At 38.7% G+C, this 13,787-nt stretch overlaps 1 protein-coding gene across 1 annotated transcript in view; it reads right to left on the reverse strand.

The window, feature by feature from the left end:
• LOC126825256 (toll-like receptor 2 type-2) overlaps positions 1–11,645 on the reverse strand; it is a 30,445-nt gene extending 18,800 nt beyond the window's left edge. Inside the window, exon 1 of the mRNA XM_050554835.2 lies at positions 11,514–11,645. The gene's annotated coding sequence lies outside the window, so the exon portion shown is untranslated. The remainder of the gene's footprint in view (positions 1–11,513) is intronic.
• Between the last annotated feature and the right edge of the window lie 2,142 nt (positions 11,646–13,787).

The following is a 13,787-nucleotide window of genomic DNA, read 5'->3' on the forward strand; positions in this document are numbered from 1 at the left end:
CATATGGAGTTTATATCATAAAATAGTACGCTAATAAAGAATCACAAAGGAAAAGTTTATATCGGAAAATCAAAGTAAAGCAAATAAAGTTACACATAGAATGTTTTAAAGATACGTTATGTAAGATTTAAATAAAGAGCTGTAATAGTTCAATAGATAACGAAAAATGAATATATTGAACATATTATTCAAATTACTTTAGTCTGAGCTACAATAGTGCAATAGATAATGAAATATGAATATGTTATTCAAACTACTTTAGTCTGAGCTACAATAGTGCAATAGATAATGAAATATCAATATGTTATTCAAACTACTTTAGTCTGAGCTACAATAGTGCAATAGATAATGAAATATGAATAGGTTATTCAAATTACTTTAGTCTGAACGAAGTTGTGTCTGTTTGAAGATATAGCGTGTCCATTTCATCGTTAAGTTTTAAAATCTCGCGGATGTGTAAATCCATTTAAATCTCGGCCATCCGATGATCTGGAGAGTTGTTTATTGGCTTGTCATGTCAATAAATGTCTAAGTAATGTATATAACATTAACATTTGAAGCCGAAATAAAGACCTGCAATATGTAGATTTACTTCTTACATAATATACTAAGCAGCACAAGAAACGCCAGGTTGGTATGTTACTCTTAATAAAACTTGCCAAATGTTTTTATTGTATATTGTCCACATCTCCAACTTTACCTAAGCAATAAGGCTCCTTCCCAAACACAGAATTGAACCCAGGAAATGTTCTGAAAAACGCAACCTGACTTTTGAGATGGTAATGTGTTCTCCATTATTTTCATGTAACTCATGCTGCACCTGCTGTTAACCGGGACCAGCCCTATAAAAAGCATCCACATACCTGGTTGAATCATTCACACTACAACGTCAGCAGAATGCCACGAGAGCTAAGAGGAATCAGGCGCTTGGAAGTTTCGACGCTGGCCACACTGCCCAAGCCGTTGCCAATCACTTCCAGGTCAATGTTCGGATCATCTACAGGCTTTTGGGCCACCAACACCACAGATGATCGCCACCAAACTGGTAGACCAAGGGTTACCACAAGGCGACATGACCGCCATGTTGTGCGATAGCACGTGCAGAATCCCTTCACACAGGCATCTGCCCCCCTTGGGTGTAGGGGGTGATAAGAATATACCCTTCGTATGTCCTGCGTGTCGTAAAAGGCGACTAAAAGGATCCCTGTATTGGGGCAACGTGTTTGCCGTGCGTTGCGACCCGTGTCGGTGGAGAGTGGAATCCTGGTAATTGAGTGGGGATTTGGCTTGCGAGCCCTTTCGCTGCAACACATTGCTTTGGCCCATGGTTCACCTAGACGGCAGTGGTCGTTTTGTTCTCCATAAGGTGACATATTACCCTCTTTCTTGCTTCGTTTTATACTCAGCAAAATAACCTTTGTGTCCTAGTCACCTTATCGGAGAACAACGGCTCGGGTCAATCAAGTTAGATATATATTTTGCATATTTCTGGCTTGAGTATACCCTTCGTCTATCCCTGGGGCCACGCGCTGGGTATCCGTGCTAGTCCCCCCCCCCCATCGTAGGCAGGAAAGTAACTTGGGGGAAGACGAAGGGTGAATTTTTAGTCTTATTTTCATGGATCCCCAATCCACCCCCACATCAATCAATGAAAGATCGTTAAAAAAACAAAGATCGATAGATGATGACGCTGCTCCATGTAGCTCATCTAAAAATATAAGAACATGGCCGAGGTTTCTCTTGATAGAGAGCACCTCTGAAGTTGATTTATCCAAAATATCACCGTTTGCAATTTCTAAAGGTATCACTGGCTTGGCTGGTGAGCCGAAATCAGTTAAGAAATTGAAAAATGGAACACTTTTGGTGGAATGTGCCAAAGAAAAACATTCGGATTTACTCTTAAAATCCGAATGCTTGGCTAACATTGCCGTCAGAGTATCGCCACATAAATCATTAAATTCTTCAAGAGGTGTCATTTGATGCCGGGACCTAGAAGGCAGCAGTGAGGAGGAAATGGTGGAGAACCTATCATCACAAGGCGTCACACACGTCAAAAGAATTAGTGTGAGACGTAACGATGTTGTTATCCAGACCAGTACTTACATTCTCACTTTCAACCGTCCCGATTTGCCGAAATCTATCAAGGCAGGTTATTTGAATATACCTGTTGATCCGTATATCTCGAATCCACTCAGATGCTTTAATTGCCAGAAATTTGGACATAGTAAAAATGTCTGCAAAGGTAAAACTACCTGCGCTAGATGTGGCATTTCTGGTCACGATAGTGCTACCTGTTCTGCAGACTTTTCCTGTGTTAATTGCAAAGGCAAGCACTTCGCATATTCTCGTGAGTGCACAATATGGCAAAAAGAGAAACGGATCCAACAGGTTATATCTGAACGGAAAATGTCTTATTTTGATGCAAGAAAGCAAGTGGAACTTACATCACTGTTTTCGACCCCGCAGGGCGGCAAGTCGTTTTCTAGTGTTGTAAAAGTATCCACCAAAAGTATATCCGTTCAGACAGATTATACCTGGCCTAAAAAAGAGAAACACCCAAAAATATTAAAGGATCAGCAAATAAATAATGGGATCTCGAGCTCTTCTCAGACATCTGAGAGCTCGATTATCACAATAAATGAAGTGAGCAATTCGTCTCCCCCCTCTTCATCTGCAACATCTTCAGGGACTTCTTCTACAAATGAGAAGTCTTTTATTCCCACAGGGAAGAGCGGACGTAGAACAAGCTCTTTGCCATCTTCCCAGACATCTGATGGAGGAAAGGACAGACGAAAGTCGAGCCCCTCACCTTTATCAAAAGAGAACGATTATAAAAAAGAAAAGAACAGATTGGCGAAGTTAAGAGGGAGGGAGAAAAAGGGTAGCAATGACGCTATTTCTCTCCACAATAGATATGGGGATGCTGATCCGATGGACGGTATTACCGTAGCGGACGTCCATATGGACTCCGTCGGTAAGCCGCCAAAAATTAATAATCCCTGACAATGGTAAATTCCATTATTCAATGGAATTGTCGTGGTTTAAAACCAAATTTTAATGAAATCCAACTTTTGATTCAAAAGCATAATCCTTTAGCTGTTTGTTTTCAGGAAACCTTTTTACGGAATTCTGACACTTTGTCTTTTAGACATTTTGTTGGTTACCATCATCATCCAGTTGGTGATGGTAGAGCTCATGGGGGTGTTTCTATTATTCTTAATGGAGATATCCCTCAGAGTAAAGTCACCCTCAACTCGCCTTTACAGGCAGTTGCAGTTAGGGTGACTTTACATATTCCTATCACACTCTGCTCTGTATATCTTCCACCAAGCTTACATCTCAATCCCAGAGATCTTGATGACCTTGTTGCTCAACTTCCTCTCCCGTTTATTATTACGGGAGATTTCAATGGTCATCATTCACTCTGGGGTAGTCCAGATGATAACAACAGAGGTAAACAAATAGCGGACTTCATAAACCTTAATAATTTGTGTTTATTAAATGATGACTCGCCTACTTATCTACATCCTGCCACAGCTTCCTTTTCTTCCCTAGATCTCACCATTTGCTCTCCGGTCCTGTTTCAGGATTTTACATGGAGGGTAAATGAAGATCTCTGTGGTAGTGACCACTTTCCTATCTTGATTGATAATAATGGTCCCTCTCCGGTCGAAAGACCCCAGAGGTGGAAGTTGCATAAGGCTGATTGGGCTCTATTTGAATCTTTGTGTCTCTTCTCTTGTGATACAAAGGAGTTAGAAGATGCAGATGAGCCCATGGCCTTATTCACTTCAATTCTTCAAGATGTAGCTGAGCAGGCGATTCCAAAAACCACGACTACACCAAAACGTTTCAATAAACCATGGTATAACGATGATTGCAAATCCGCTCTTAAAGAGCGTGATCGCATCCTGAGACGATTAAAGAACCACCCTTCCATGGAGAATATTGCGGCATACCAGATGGTACGGGCGAAGGCCCGTAGAACCATACGCCAAGCAAAGAGGTCTTCATGGCAAGGTTACGTCTCTAGGATAAATTCCCGTACCACTTCCAAATCGGTATGGGATAGGATTCGTAGGATTAAAGGTAAAAGTAGTGCATTATCAGTTAACCATCTCAATGTTGATAATACCACCTTAACAACATTTCCTGATATTGCCAATTCTCTGGCCAGTACATTTTCATTCAATTCATCATCCAATTTCTCCTCTGATGCCTTTCGGGGCATTAAGAATCAACAGGAGAAAAGGCAACTTAATTTCAAGTCCCGTAATGATGAATGCTATAATGATCATTTTTCCATTGCAGAGCTCCGTGATTCGTTAAAGCGAGCTCGAGACACTGCAACTGGTCCAGATGAGATACACTATCATATTTTAAAACATGTACCTTTTCCAACACTTCTTATTTTACTGGATCTTTTAAACCGGATTTGGGTTGATGGGAATTTCCCTCCTTCGTGGCATAAAGCCACAATAATTCCTATCCCTAAACCCGGTAAAGATCATACGAATCCTACCAACTATCGTCCGATCGCTTTAACTAGCTGTATTTGCAAAACCATGGAGAGATTGATCAATTGAAGGCTTGTTTGGTACCTTGAGTCAAACAACCTTATAACGGACCTCCAATGTGGATTTCGGTCCCAAAGGAGCACTCTTGATCATCTCGTTCGATTTGAAACGTTCGTCAGGGACGCTTTCATCCAGAAGCAACATTTAGTTGCAATATTTTTTGATCTGGAGAAAGCATATGATACTACATGGAAACATGGTATCATGCGCGACCTCCATAACCTCGGCCTACGAGGTCGCTCACCTATCTTTATTAAAAATTTCCTGGAAGATATTATCGCCAACATTATTTGCAATAAAAATTAATAATATCCCAGCGTGCCTTAAACCAGGTACAAACGGGGCTCTCTATGTTGATGACTTTCAGATGTGCTATGGTTCTACAGACATGCGGATAATCGAACGTAAGTTGCAGCTTTGTTTGAATTCACTTCAACAATGGGCAATCGAAAATGGATTTCGTTTTTCGAAATCCAAGACTGTCTGTATGCATTTCTGTCAGAAACGAGGTTTACATCCAGATCCAGAACTTTTCTTGGATGGCAACCGCCTTCCAGTTGTGGATGAAACCAAATTTCTGGGGCTGATATTTGATAAGAAATTATCATTTATCCCCCACATTAACAACCTAAAAAAGAAATGTCTGAAAGCCCTCAACATATTGAGAGTCTTATCAAATACTGACTGGGGAGCAGATCGTAAGGTCTTGCTCCGATTATATCGAGCACTTATTAGATCAAAACTGGATTATGGGTGTTTTGTGTATGGGTCTGCCCGCGAGTCTTATCTCAAAGAGCTCGACACCATACACAACCAGGGACTTAGAATCAGTTTAGGAGCATTTCGTACATCTCCAGTGGAAAGTTTATACGTCGAGGCGCATGAGCCCTCACTGCACAACAGACGTGATAAACTGGCCCTGCAGTATGCTACGAAAATTGCATCACTTCCAAACCATATTTCATTTAACACCATATTTAGACCTCTTCATGAACATTTGTATCTTGTTAAGACTAACGTCATTCCATCTTTCGGTATTCGTATTCAACCCCTTTTGTCTGAGGCTGGTATCAGTCTTGACAGTATTGCGAATACCCCTCTCTTTGAGACTCCACCGTGGGCTGTATCTCCCCCAAAGATCGATTTCGATCTTTCGCAACATAAAAAGAGAGATACTAGCTCGACGGTGTTTCAGTCTCTCTTTCGATAGCTAAGGTCTAAATATGGTGATTATGCTCCAATATATACAGATGGTTCGAAAGATGGTGTCACAGTAGCCGAAGCTACCCGATCATCATCTGAGACAATTTCTGTCCGCCTTCCACCTGCTTCTTCCATCTTTACAGCTGAACTCCAGGCCATTCTACAGGCCTTGGAGTTCATTCAATCATCATCTATATTTAAATATATAATATTTACCGATTCTTTGTCCTCTCTACAAGCAATAAACAACGAACAGCTTGATCACCCATTAGTGGCAGACATTTATCGTCTGCTACTATCATTCGAGTGTACCAGCAAGGACATTGTCCTTTGCTGGCTCCCCAGTCATATGGATATCAAAGGGAACGATCAAGCAGATTCGGCTGCCAAGTCTGCTTTAGATCTTCCCGTATCTGAATTTTATATACCTTTTAAGGATTTTAAATCCATCATAAATACATTTATTTATGGCCGCTGGCAACGGTCTTGGGATCTTGCAGGCACAAACAAACTTCGTCACATTAAGCCTCTCTTAGGAGACTGGCCAAGCCCCTATAGAACCAACAGGAGAGATGAGGTTGTTTTGTGTCGCTCTCGCATAGGTCATACCTTTTTAACACATATTTTCATCTTAAAGCGAGAGCCTCAACCAGAATGTGAACATTGTCATGTTCCTTTGACAGTGAAGCACATTTTGATTGAGTGCAATCATCTCAAGAATACAAGATTACGATAATATCGTTGCCAGTCACTACATCACTTGTTTGCTCAGCCTGGGCCATATTGCGAAATGCTAAACTTTTTAAAAGAGACAGGTTTTTATTATAAATTTTAATTTGTATATAATATATATATATGTAATATTTTCTATTTTTTATATGCATAAAAGATTGTTTTTATTTTTAAATTTGATAAAACTGTGATATTGTTTTTATTTATGCATATAAAATTTTGTGATATGATTTAGCTTGTCTCAAAAGAATCATTATTATGTTTGGCGCAATATAGCCCGGTTGGAGCTGACGTGCCATAAAACCACATTTCATTCATTCCTACGTGTATGGCGCTATTGCGTGTCTTATGTGTAGCTCAGTGGTTCTGTTGGGATGATAAGTTCTTCACCTGTGAACATACTCTCAAAGTGTCCATGAGTATATATAAGTACTATAATACCGGAGAAAGACCCTTATGGTTATTTTACCAGCAAGCGGATGTTACCCAACTACAGACAGTCAAACGGTCAGATAACCTCTGATTATGATCATTAATATTTTCAACAAGAACTTATCCTTTCATGAACAAGCTCAATTTATTAAGGATACATTATGGCCTTAGTAAACTGTAATATATAAAACAAGCCAACAGTGAGGCTGATGTCCCCCGCCAAAATACCAAAATAAATAGATGACACATTAATTTATCGCACATTTATTTTTTTTAAAGTATCAAGCAATCAAACTGATTATCAACTATACACTTAAGTTTCATCACTCTCTATCAAAGTTATCTTGTCCTAAAGCATCAACCAACAAGGCATTGACCTAATCAACACATACACCAAGTTTGAACATTCTAGCTCAATTAGGAAGAGAGTTATCGTGCCCCAAAGTATCAACCAATCAAATTGCTTATCTCTGCTTACCCTAAGCGGAAAATGCTCATCTAATCAAATTGCTTATCTCTGCTTACCCTAAGCGGAAAATGCTCATCTTCGAACTCCATCAAGGCATTGACCTAATCAACACATACACCAAGTTTGAACATTCTAGCTCAATTAGGAAGAGAGTTATCGTGCCCCAAAGTATCAACCAATCAAATTGCTTATCTCTGCTTACCCTAAGCGGAAAATGCTCATCTTCGAACTCCATCAAGGCATTGACCTAATAAACACATACACCAAGTTTGAACATTCTAGCTCAATTAAAAGTTATCGTGTCCCAAAGCATCAACCAATCAAATTGCTTATCTCTGCTTACCCTAAGCGGAAAATGCTCATCTTCGAACACAATCAAGGCATTGACCTAATCAACACATACACCAAGTTTGAACATTCTAGCCCAATTAGGAAGAGAGTTATCGTGTCCCAAAGCATCAACCAATCAAATTGCTTATCTCTGCTTACCCTAAGCGGAAAATGCTCATCTTCGAACTCCATCAAGGCATTGACCTAATAAACACATACACCAAGTTTGAACATTCTAGCTCAATTAGGAAGAGAGTTATTGTGTCCCAAAAAGTGTGACGGACAGACAGACAGTCGGACAGACAGACAGACAGACGAACCCATTTTAATAGTCTCCTGCTTTCTTCGAAAGGCGGGGGACAATAAAATATCCGGAAATATGACATATAAAGAGTTACAAACCGTTGGTGGCTTTTGTATGTGTCAATACTAACAATATATTATCTAAGGATATTCGCTACTCTACCGTATTAATCGCCATGCTACTCGGATTTAAACATTGTATTCGTTGGTAGCTTCGAATTGGCAGACATTTTTAAATATATCGGGATCGAAATTTCATTTTAATCGGAAGAGGATATTTACTAGCATGTTATAAATACAACCCCCATCTTTACTTATAGTCGTTCGGATGGGACGGAAAACACATCAGCTTGCACGTAAAAGATCCCTTGGAATTCAATATAAAAGTAGGCCGTAGCGCCGCTGTCCGATCAAGATTTCTGTCATAGCACACTATATGGCATACGCCCGTCTTCATTAGCCCAGTCGGAGCAGAACAGTACTTATGGAGTGTGTGTGTGTGTGTCAAAACATACTTACAATATCTAAGGCTATTCGCTCCCTATCGTATTAATCACCATGCTACTCGGATTTAAACATTTTATTCGTTGGTAGATTCGAATTGGCAGACATTTAATTCTAATCGACAGAGCATACTCTCGTGTATGTTAGAAACACAACACGACGGAAAACACATTGACTTGCACGTAAAAGATCCCCTGGCAGTTGGAATTCAATACAAGAGTAGGCTGTGGCGCCGCTCTCCGGGCACGCTTTCGCTCATATCAAAATGTATGGCGTATGCCCATCTTCATTATCACAGTCGGAGCAGAACAGTAGGACGTTAAACCCCATTTCATATAGCTGACGTTCATACCAGTCTTTTTTCACACGGAACCAGTAATATTTTGTCTTGTGCGTCACCACTTAGATCTTTAATTTAAATCAGATTATGTTTATAATAACTTAAACTCGCCTACCGGTAAGTAAGGAAATTATTATCATTGACATGCTTATATAGAGCACTTGGAAAGTCGTATAAAACTTTTACAATTCATAAATAATATTTCCTGTGAGGCGACATTCAGTAAAGGATAAAATAGTAGGTTAATAGTGAATCACAAAGGCAGATCATATCATAGAATAGTGGCTAATAATGAGTCACATATCGGAAAATCAAGAGAGAGAGAGAGAGAGAAATGGGGTTTAACGTCCATTCGACACAAACTAGGTCATTTCGGGACTAACATATGGTTTAATTTTTTATTTCAATAATTCGCTTGCCCATAGGGGTCTTTAGCAGTGGGAGGAAACCGGAGGACCCGGAAAAACCCACGAGGTTGGACAGGCGACCCTACTCCTTGTCACGTACAACCGGGGATTCGAAACCCGGAAAATCAAAGTAAAGCAAATAAAGTTACACATAGAATGTGTTAAAGATGCATTATGTAAGATTTAGATAAAGATCTATAATAGTTCAATAGATAACGAAAAATATATAATATATTGAACATATTATTCAAATTACTTTAGTCTGAGCTACAATAGTTCAATAGATAATGAAATATGAATATGTTATTCAAATTACTTTATTCTGAGCGAAGTTGTGACTGTTTGAAGATATAGCGTGTCCATTTCATCGTTAGGTTTTAAAATCTCGCGGATGTTTAAAACCATTTAGATCTCGGTCATCCAATGATCGGGAGAGTTGCTAATTGGATTGTCATGTTAATAAATGTCTAAATAATAATAATTTATATAACATTTGAAGCCGACAGAAAGACCCACAATAAGCAGATTTACTTCTTACATAATGTATCTAAATGTAAATAACAATGCTACTAACAATTGGTGACTGGATTTGTATCATATTAAACATATGCTCCGCTTGGGACTAGATACTAAATTTATTTCCTAAATCGACGATGTTAATCGAAATCATTAAGTATACTAAGTATTTATTCCAATTTAAAAGATTGAAAGGGTTTGTGTAGTCTCTCTTGGTATTACATATGTGAAACGAAGAAGAGAGGGGGGGGGATAAATGAGATTTAACGTCCACTCGACACAAACTAGGTCATTTCGGGACTAACATATGGTTTAATTTTATTTCAATAATTCGCTTGCGTGTAGGGGTCTTTAGCAGTGGGAGGAAACTGGAGGACCCGGAGAAAACCCACGAGATTGGACAGGCGACCCTACTCCTTGTCACGTACAACCGGGGATTCGAAACCACGCCGGTTGACTCAATGACAGGCCGTATGATACAGCACGCACATGCTAACCATTCGGCCATCCAACCCCCCGAAACGAAGAAGAACTGCATTACAAAATAGTATGGCGGCCATTCAGCTCAGAGAGTTGTTGTCGAAATAGAAATGAAATAGGGTTTAACGTCGGACTGTTCTGCTCCTATACTGGGCTAATGAAGACGGTTGTTTGTAAATGTTAATCAGTATATTATACTAGACACAATACCCGATATCACTCCTTGTTTGCGACATTGGCCTCGGCGGAATCGGACGTAAACCTATATTAGTGTTGATACCTAATATTTTTCCGAGAATGCGACAAAGCTGCAGAGATTAAAGGATGTCAGTTATTGAGGGTGAACTAAAGGGCCCAGTGTCTTTAACATTCTGAAGTACAAATCATTACTCAACTTCCACTCCCTCCCATAGGAAAAGCAATTTGCTGGGGCTCCTAACTTCTCAATACCTTTCAGCAATGCCAGTTTCGGGGTGTTACGCTGGAATTACATACTCGTTTATTTGAATGCCCTTTCATTTGGATGTGGTGTAGTGCATATTCAACTTAACCATAAACCGAAGCAAGGGTCTAGTCAGCATTTTGAGGGAATCTGCAGTGGCTAGATTCGGGAAGAACTATTATGTGGTCTAGGAAGCTCCTCAAATTGTGTGAACAGGATGCAAAACTTAAAAAAAATAGACGAATGTTTAAAGATGCATTTTGTAAGAGCTATATCTGCCAGTTTTTGCCTCAAATGTCATATAAATTAGTAATAAATCATTTAAATACATGACAAACTCATAATCAACTCTATAGATCATCGAATGGTAGTTACTTCTAATGCAATATACGTCCACATTCCGGGGGGTCGGGGCAAAATTTTAAGATGATCCATTAACAATTTTGGCCTATAGGGGGAGAGGGGTTCACTAGTCCGCCTCTATAAGAAATACTAGAAATATGGGTATCAATAATCCTAACCCTAATAGTAGATATCGGTGGACTAATGAACCCGTGGATTAGTGAACCCGCGGTCTAGTGAGTATTCCCCTGTAGGCGACCAACAGACAGACACACACACATAGACTGGGTCGACAGCAATATTACGTCCATATTATGAATGTGGACGTATAAAAATGGAAAGCCCGAGACACCAAATTATCTGGAACCTATAAATAGTCACCAAATTAAATACAGGGTCATACTGCAAATCATGGTAGATAAATACTTGCACTAACCTTTTTCAGTTGAAGTCTTTACAATCTGCTATCACTGGAAATTATTATAAGTCTTCGTGAACAAGCTTCATCATTCAATGGGTAAATAAATTTTGTACATTATATTTAAGACCCTACCTACAAGGAAGTCAGCTAACAAAAGACTCATTTGTACCGTGCGGTAAGGACGGCCAGCCCTCGATAAACTACTAGAAGGTTTTATTACTCAACAAATACCTTCTCGAAGTATGTAATAAAATCATAGGAACTCTGCTGCTTTTAATTGAGGTACAATGTTTAAACTTGATGTAGATGTTCATTGAATGAGTTCAGTGATTAACATTTCGAGCTGAAGTTAAGCAGAGCTAATCAATTTCATTGGTCGATGCTTTGGGACAAGATAACTTTAATTCTATCTGATAGAGAGTGATAAAAATTAGTGTATAGGTGATAATTTGTTTGATTGCTCGATACTTTTGAAAAAAATAAATGTGCGATTAATTAATATGTGTAATCTATTTATTTTGGGATTTCGGCGGGGGACATCAGCCTCACTTTTGGCTTGTTGAAATTAAGAGTGAATCCGGGAGACGACCAGGCAAAAATCGCAAAATGTGCTAAGATGGGGCGTCGGAAGTTTTTTGATCAACCTTATGGTATGACACCCCCTAGGGGCAAGAGGTGACATGCTGAAGTGGTTACAACCAGATGTCGCTAAAAAAAAATTAAAGAACTGTACTGGAAATAGTCATTTTATGCGTAAAGTTTAGGTTTTCACATGTGTATTTGTAAGGTACAGGGTAATTACGTTTATTAATTGATTCTGGAGTATATTCAAACTGCATAAATTTGTCCATCCATGATACATTTTAGTATGTGACCAAGGTGACGCAGGTTAGAATCCCCTTTGTGATGATTGATTTGTCGTATTCTTTGGTACATGTAATGAGAGTCTGGATGTTCCGGTATATAAACGTTAGTGTAACGATTAGTAAATCCAGCAATTTGATTGGCTAAATTATGCAGAAGGAAACACGAGTTTCGCCATACTCTTTTAAAAGAATAAATGCAACTAACAACTAACACTAACTAACTATAAACTTTTGCTGTTTTATTCACACTTCAGGTAATTAATAATAATAGTCATTATATAAATTGTACATCAATTTGAAGTTCAGGTAGTCAGGAATACAATGGTCATGTCATTTAATGATTGTTCTAGTCTATTTATGGTTATATTTGATGTTTTCCTCATATAAGAAATCATAGCACACATCAACAATTGAATAGGGCCCCGCGCATTGTCAATTGTCAGACCACCCCGCGCACTTTGGTGATATTCCAAGTGCAAGTGTTCATTTCCATTTCATGATAATAATTCTGTATAAACCTGTTATGTACATATGATATCTATAAGTTTATCATGAACGGTAGTTAAAGTCAGCTAGTTTGTCGTTATTCTGTCAAGAATAGCTATAGGATTTTAGTTGCTATTATTAACAAAAGGGACGTAACTCCGTTATTGGACCATTTAGTTAGGAATCAGACAACACAACTTTGTAGAATAATTTGTTATGGTTTTCACTATAGAACATAGGAGTAAGATGTATTCTGTATAATATCCATTGCGTAACAATAGCCAAGGCTATGAAATAGTATTTGTATTTTGTTATATGTTGTATTTTACATGTATGCAAAAGGAAACACGAGTTTCGCCATACTCTTTTAAAAGAATAAATGCCTTATAAACTTTTGCTGTTTTATTCACACTTCAGGTCTGGCCTTAAAAGACTAATTGAGAGTTAAGAGTGCTACATATTTATCACCCTTTTTAAGGACAGGTTGCATTCTATGGTGCAATAGCAACCTTCTAATTTTGACCCTGTCTGATAAAGCGGGTGGTCAATTTCCACCCCAGCACCTTTTTGAAAAACAAAATCAGTCCATACTAATTTTTTGTGAACTTGTTTTAGGGTACCATATTCACATAAGGCTTCAATTACAGATTTTGACCAAATTTGGTTTATAAGTTGGGATAGTCCCAAAACACATAAATTTTAATGTGCAATATCAGATAAATCTTTGAATTCCTGACTAAGAAAATTGAAAAAACATTTTTCATATGGTAAAATTGCAAAAATCCGTCTTTCTCAAATACCAACTTTGGCAAGTCCTCACCCCTTTACTATATGTAGCAAAAAGACCAAACTAACACAGTTTGTAGATGACCTGGAGGTGGGGATGTTGTCGGTAAAGGCACCATTTACAAGAACCTTGCTGTTTATATTTCTGTAT

This window comes from Patella vulgata, chromosome 6 (assembly GCF_932274485.2).
Source record: "Patella vulgata chromosome 6, xgPatVulg1.2, whole genome shotgun sequence".
NCBI classification, from domain to species: Eukaryota; Metazoa; Mollusca; class Gastropoda; family Patellidae; genus Patella; species Patella vulgata.